The sequence below is a fragment of the Rhinolophus ferrumequinum genome, chromosome 4 (genome assembly GCF_004115265.2).
Source record: "Rhinolophus ferrumequinum isolate MPI-CBG mRhiFer1 chromosome 4, mRhiFer1_v1.p, whole genome shotgun sequence".
Classification (NCBI taxonomy): Eukaryota; Metazoa; Chordata; class Mammalia; order Chiroptera; family Rhinolophidae; genus Rhinolophus; species Rhinolophus ferrumequinum.
Window position 1 is genome coordinate 58,179,744 of NC_046287.1, and position 6,960 is coordinate 58,186,703.

The 6,960-nt window shown below is 46.4% G+C and overlaps 1 pseudogene; it reads left to right on the top strand.

Annotated features, from left to right (window-relative positions):
• The first annotated feature begins 4,257 nt into the window (after positions 1 to 4,257).
• LOC117021173 (double homeobox protein A-like) lies at positions 4,258 to 6,832 on the top strand (annotated as a pseudogene).
• Positions 6,833 to 6,960: the final 128 nt, after the last annotated feature.

A 6,960-nucleotide genomic window follows, 5' to 3' on the forward strand; every position in this document is an offset into this window, starting at 1 on the left:
TAGAATAGGTAGCATTATTTCAAACATAATCAGAATGGGAGTGGAGATAATTGTCTAGAATTCAATATTCAACAAATCTTTGTACATAATGATTTCAGTGGCAAATTTTAAGAACCTTTTAAAAGGAAAGTGTAAATTGGAAAATGATATTTTTCCCATTTAATTTACCGTAAGATAAGTGAGATGCAGGATGGATGATACGAATTTGGGAAGGTGTACGCGTGTCTGAGTGCTAGTGAAGAATACTGGAACGGTTCACAAGTGCTTTCACTGAAGAATTTGTTCATATACTGTAATATATCATAATTGCTTCTGTAAATACTTAAAACTGTAATTTTTTAATGGCGTGCTTCCCTTATACTTTTTGATCAGAGAATTTTGGAAAGTACCAAAGAAGCAGGGGAATAGGTTGCCAGTACTATATTTTCATATTGTTTGTCTCCCCTCCTCACGAATCCTACCATTAACCTGGGAGGTAGCAAGACAGCCAGGCTCTGAGCTGCCCCAGAGAAGTGTGTGGTGAGGCACCAGCACCCCCAATCTTGTGTGCGCCCCACCTCGGGTCCCCTGCCCCATCCACCCCCACCACTGCCTCCAGATATTGGTCAGCCCTGCAGTGGCCCGTCACTGCCGTCAGTGTAGAGAATGTACAGACGTTAAGGACACATAATCAAGCACTACATATCAAGTCCAGCTTATATTTCCACTCCTCTTCTCCGCTGCAGCTGGAAGAAAGGAATTCTTGTCTCAAATACTGAGGCAAGTGCTTTGCCATTCTAGAAATTCGGGAGGGAGGAGGCTGAAATACCAGACAACACACTGGATTTGAGGGACTCCTTGAGGCCTTTGCTAAGCTGAGCATCTTGATGCTCTACTGTAGTCCCATTGGATTCTTTTGTCGATTGCGGGAGGAAGTATGACTAATGTTAGAGCCTGAAACTATGGAAATGCTGCTAAAATTTTTATATTGACAGACATTTTCTCGGTACTTCATTGTGATTTTTTCATTAATCAACCACATTAAATTTATAATAAAAAATGCCCCTCAAAAGTTTGCCTCTGAAGTCTTTTTCTAAATAGCTGTATGTTTTTTGTTGAGAGTTTTCACAAATATTATATAAGAGCTATATAATTTGGTTACTTCTATTTTTCAAATACCGTTTTTTCCCCTTATTTCACTACTACGACATGTTTGTGCAGCAAATACACATAAGAATGACGCACAGCTCAGCATCCGGAAATCCCCCCCGCTGACATACACACGCTGATCCCTCAGTAATGAACAGACGAGAGGGTTGGTCCCCGGGTGGGAACGCTGCGAAAGGGCGTAGCACACCGCGGTGCCCAGCCGTTCCCATGTCACTCTGAGGCCGGCAGGACTTCAGGGCTAAAGACCTAGGAGGGAAATGAACAGCCTTTCTTCTTGGCTTAAGCAACCAAAAACAAAACAAAAACACACCAATTTAGAGCTTCAAATGGAAACTCCTTCAGCCTCTACAGCATGAGCCACAAGCTCCAGTTCCTTCTGGAGCCAGGATGATAAGAGAGGAGCAAAAGTGGCCAGGTGTAAAAAGTTCCTCATCTTCACAAAGAAATTTGCCCTTTCCAATATTTAAAATGGCACTTTAGGCCCTTCATTTTGCTTTTGATAAAACCATAGATTCAATAAGTTCAGTTTCCTCCTACACTTATTTATAAGAAAAATAACAGCCTGACAGAGTACCAGTTTTTGCAAGCTGTCCTGGGAGGAGGGCGGCTATCTCAGCCCCGGCACAGCTCCAGCACAGCTCCAGCAGCCGGGTAGCAGAGCCAGAGGCCCAGGAAGCAAAGTGGGACAAAGGTCACACCCACACCGAGACTTTGAATGACTCAGCACCCAACTGTGTGGCAGCAACCTGTAGAGAAGCCTTGTCCACTGCAGAGATGCTCCGCCTTCCCCAGAGGCAGGTGGGTGATTTCAGGCAGAGGACGGGGCAGCCCCGGGGGGAGGGGATGCTAGTAGAGGGCACCCCTGCCCAGGCCGCCTGGGAGTCTCCTGAGTTAATCAACCTCGTCCTCTAAAAATGCAAACACTCCTGGACACGGTTAACTCCTGTGTCCCTGGCATCTTCCTGTGATTTTGTCACCAGAGATCACCCTGTTACGTACAAGAGCTGTCTGGAGCCACAAGGAGTGCTCCGGATGCTGGCTTGCCACGCCACTCCTCTCCCCGCGGCCAAGTCTGCGCGTGGAGCACAGGCTGTCAGAAGGCGCTTCAGCTCAGAGACAGTTCTTTTAAACTTCCTTTTATACCTTTCCGAAAGGGCTGACCTTTAGAGCAAATATGTAGAAATACTTATTTTCAACAAGATAATTTTTTAAATAAGTACTCCTGTCTCCTCAGACTAAGCTGTAGAGTAAAAAAAAAAATTTTTTTAATTTTTAATGAGTTTGAGCCAAACTGACAACTTATGCTAGGGAGCAAGATCTTAAATGCTCCCCTGTAGAATAAAAATTAAAAACCACTCCATCGTTCAGCAAATGGTGACATGTATAGCTCTGTGGCATCAATGAGCTTACACATATACAAAGCGAGGCAGGCAGGAGAAAGGGCGCTACAAGGAGATGCAGCAGTGTTTCCTCAAAATGAGGTACCTCTGCTCCTCTGAGGGAGACCAGATTTGCCCAGTGCTCCTGACAGGGTGATTCTGGGCGTCTGGTGGAACTGGGCTCAGATTTCAGCCACTTAACCCTATGAGCTCCAGTTTCCTTGCAGGAGGACAGTGAGACCATAGCAGGGGCTGCAAGGGATTCTGGGGGACGGCGTACGGAAAGGGACCATTCCAGGCCCGGCCCAGAGTAGCGCGCCACAGACAAGTACTGTTTCCTCCTCGATGAATGGTTACTCACGACCTCACTTTTCATGGATGACCTCCCCCCTTCAGGAGGATTGCCTGAAGGAGAACATTAAATCAGATGATGAAGAACAGAAACAAAATAAGACAGATAGATGAATGAGACAAAAGAGCAAGGGACTAAAAAGAAACTGGAGAATGGGTTCTCTGCATGTTTGGTGGGGGTGGAAAACAAAAAGGTTGTTGGTGAGACCTGCAGAATATGGTTCAATTCTCATAAAGGGGAAATGTCGCCTTGTCCTTACATTGTCAGCCCATATTAAAAATATTAAGTATTTTTATAGTGCATCATCCTTTATTACTGAAAGGACAATAAACAACTCTGAAGCATATTCTGAAACAAAAAAAGTCACCTCCGCTCCATCATCCCTACCATCTTTTGCGACACCTGGAGCTGGCCAGGCCCCGGGGAACTAAGGCACAGAAGGAGGAAAGTTTAGGCAGCCAAATGGTGACGGGGGCAGAGCAGGCGCCAGGCTCCCTGACCTGATCGCAGGCCCTTCCTGTGCAGCAGCTGTCAGGCTGTGTCCACACTGTGGTCTCTACACAGCTCAGGGGACTGAGCTGTATGGAGGCCTGCGAGGGGGACTCAGAGAAGGAAGGAACACTGTTAGGGGGCTAAGAACTTGGAAAGGAAGCCTAGGAAGAAAGGATGAGATTTATTCTGTTTTTATAAAGGAAACATGAGGAATTAAATATGATTTTAAGTAAGGGCTTTCAGACACAAGGGTGACCAACTGTTCCCCATTTCCACTGGCTAGAACAAAAACCTTCAACAGAGCAAAAGGGATCTGGGCCAGAGTAAGATGGAGAATTTCCTTGCCTTTCCCCAAGGCTTAATATTTACAGGTTAAACCAAATCCTACATGTAAAGATTCCAAACTATAGGTAGGTAGGCGTTGGGGAAGGGAGTGAAGAGGACAAAAGGAAGGACAGGCTGACCTCAAAGGCAGAAGGGAGAGACCCAATAGCGGGACCGTCATCTTCTGCTGGCAGTGACCACAGCGGCCCCCAGTGGGGTCAAGTGTAATTGCAATTAATGACCGTCTTTCCAGAACCCTTTTCAATTGCAGCAGTGAAGTCACCTCACAGAATATTATGTCATAATTCAAAGGGTTGCTAGAAATGCCAGGAATCATCTGTGCTGCTTTGATGGCCATAGGGAACTACAGTACTTGCCAAAGGAGAACCTTCATCTGTACGCAGAAATCCCCATGAGCCGGAAGCCAAACTGTGCCATCCTGCCGGATGGCCGGCCCATTTTCATTCATTCACACTTCCACTGGGTGCCTATCATTGGAAGGCCACTGAAGGTAGGAAGACAAAAAGATAGGCCTCTGGGAGTTCCTAGGCAGGAGGGGAGATGAATAAACAAAACTGCAATCAGTGTGACTGCTGCTACCATAAGGATGTTTCCACAAAGTGGGAGCAGCCCGAGGGGAGGCCGGTAAGTGGCTTCAGGAGATCGTCGAGGAAGCTTTCACAAGAGAGGCAGACATCTGGCTGAGACTCCAAGCGCAAAGTCGACAGTGAGAGCATTGGTGTTAGGTGCCTGCAGAATATCCAAGAGGCCTGCCGTCCTGACGGGCAGCTGGCAGCCGCGAACCTTCTTAGACGGGGATACACTCTGGGAGTAGTCAGTGAGCTTTAGGAGGTAGCTCCCCAGCACAACAGGAGTGGTATTCAAAGGCCGAGCAGAATGGGTGTATGAGCATCACCAGGAAGAGATGTTGAAGCACATCCGCCACTCACCCCTACCTTAAGGTTTGGATGTATTTCCTAGGTGACAAGCCGGATCTCTGGCAGGAGGTAGAGATCAGCTATGGCTTAAAAGCACACCTACTGGTTTCCTGGTTGAAAGCTTCAGGACTCTGGTCCAACATGGCCCAAGACAACGCTCCAAGCAAGGAATCATAGACGAAGTCCACCAAATTCACAGACCAGTTCAAAATCCTCATCAAAGCATTCAATCAAAAACCTTACCCAGGTTACCCTACCAAACAAAAGCTTGCTTTAGAAATCAATATCAAAGAGCCTAGGATCCAGATTTGGTTTCAGAATCGAAAAGCTAGGCACTGAGTTCAGAAAAGAGCAGAACCTGCAAAGGACTTAGAAGCAAGCTAAGGCCAAGATCACCCTGAAGAGAAGGCTCACACGTAGTGGAGTAGATGGTGTTCTACCAGCTACACCTTCTCCCAGTTGCACACTGTCATCACAGCCGTCACCAACAACCCTTATCCTGGGATTGATTCCAGAGAGCAACCTGCTAAGGAAATGGGGATTCCAGACTCAACAGTCCAAATGTGGTTTCAAAGTCGAAGAACTAGATTACATGTCCAGAGGAAAAAAGAGAACCTGATGAGCCCATAGAACAGAAACATGACCAGGACAAGCTAAGACGAGGGAGTTCAAGGTACAGAAACCACACCAAACGGCACCAACCTCGCTAGAAACTCTTACTTCTCTGAAGCCAGAACAGAATAGACCAAGGGATAAATTCAGTGTATTTGATGTCACCAGCCTGGGCTCCAAATCGCTCTCATCCTGGGAACATACCCTTCTAAATATACCTTCAGCTTCTCAAGAAGCTGAGCCTTCTGGAGATGGTAAACAGAACTGCAGGAGGCAGACAGATACAAGGCACCACACAGCTCTACCAACGGAGCCTGGCTCCACAGTTCAGCAGATGTCAAGGGAAATGAAAATAAAACTTACATCCAAAAAAAAAAACAGCACACAAACTATGAAAACTGCGCCCCGTTCTTAAGTATCTCCTTCCATGTGACTGGACCACCTTCAGCATCATACTCGGGCCTCTGTCCCTTTTAGTCCCTCCACCAGAGGAAAGGAGTACATCTGATTGGTACATTTGGGGGAAAGGAAATGGGCAGATAAGTCAGTTCCTCTGCCTTCCTCTTGGTGGGGAGACTGACCTCAGAGCACAAGATGTCCCCTCTCCTCCCTCCATACCACCCACGCTGGGCAGGCGGGGAGGCCGCCCTGGTCACACATTGCTGTCACTGACCCTGAGCAAGAATGTAAGGAGCCTTCAATGGTAAAGATGGTCCTAATTGACAATTCGTTTAAAATCTGAGCGAGGAAGAATGGTGCTATCAGACCACCTTATTCTGAGAAGGCCCCTGAGGCATATCAGGATCTCTAAGGACAGGCAGCTGTCATCTGGAAAAGCTCCTTACAAAAAAATCACCAGGGTGCAGAGTTAGAGAAGGTTGAGACTAGAACCTGAATGTCAACATACAAGTGGAGGGCAAAAGAAAAAGGTTTCTAAAGGGAAACAACCAGAGGGGACTAATCAAAGAGGAAATAAAGCATGTGTAATCAGGCTCTAGTCTCATAGGGAAGGCTAGCCTTCGTGTGCAGAAAACAGCGATCTCGTGTGTGCGCGTGCGTGCTGTAGGGTGGCCCAGAAATAGCTTCGGCTCCTGCTGTCCAAGGTTCTAGAACCTGATGCTTCGCCAAGTTGGCAGAGCTCTGAAGGACGGACATTTACTAACTTAATGAAACTCTGGGATATTTATTGTCCCCCTCTGTCCCTTGGGCAGTGGTGCTCAGAGTATAATGATGGATTAGTAATACATCGTGATGTCCTCCACGTCTCTTGCAGTAATTAACAAAGTATGACGTGTTAACTTTAATCTGCTATTATAAAATTTAATAAAAACCTGCCTATTAGTTTCTTATCACAGGCGACACCAGTACTCTAAACAATCTACGTGGGGAACTTCTCTAAGGGTGGCAAGTAAGAACCACTGGTATCCCAGCCGTGGTCAGTGACTTGGGACTCGCTGACAATGAATTTGGTGCTTACCCGCCTCTCTCTGCTTTCCTTCTCTATTATACTATCTCCTGTAATGGTGGTTCAACCCACAAAGACAAGAAAATTTTATCAGAGTGATTGGCATCAGATTATTTTTGGACATAAGTGGTGGTGGTTAGAATTTGGGTTCTAGTGACGATAATCTTTCATGGTGGTAGGGGGAAATCCTTGCAGCACAGAAATTTTTTTAAAAAACCAACCGTGTCTAGTTGTTTTGGAAACTGAGCA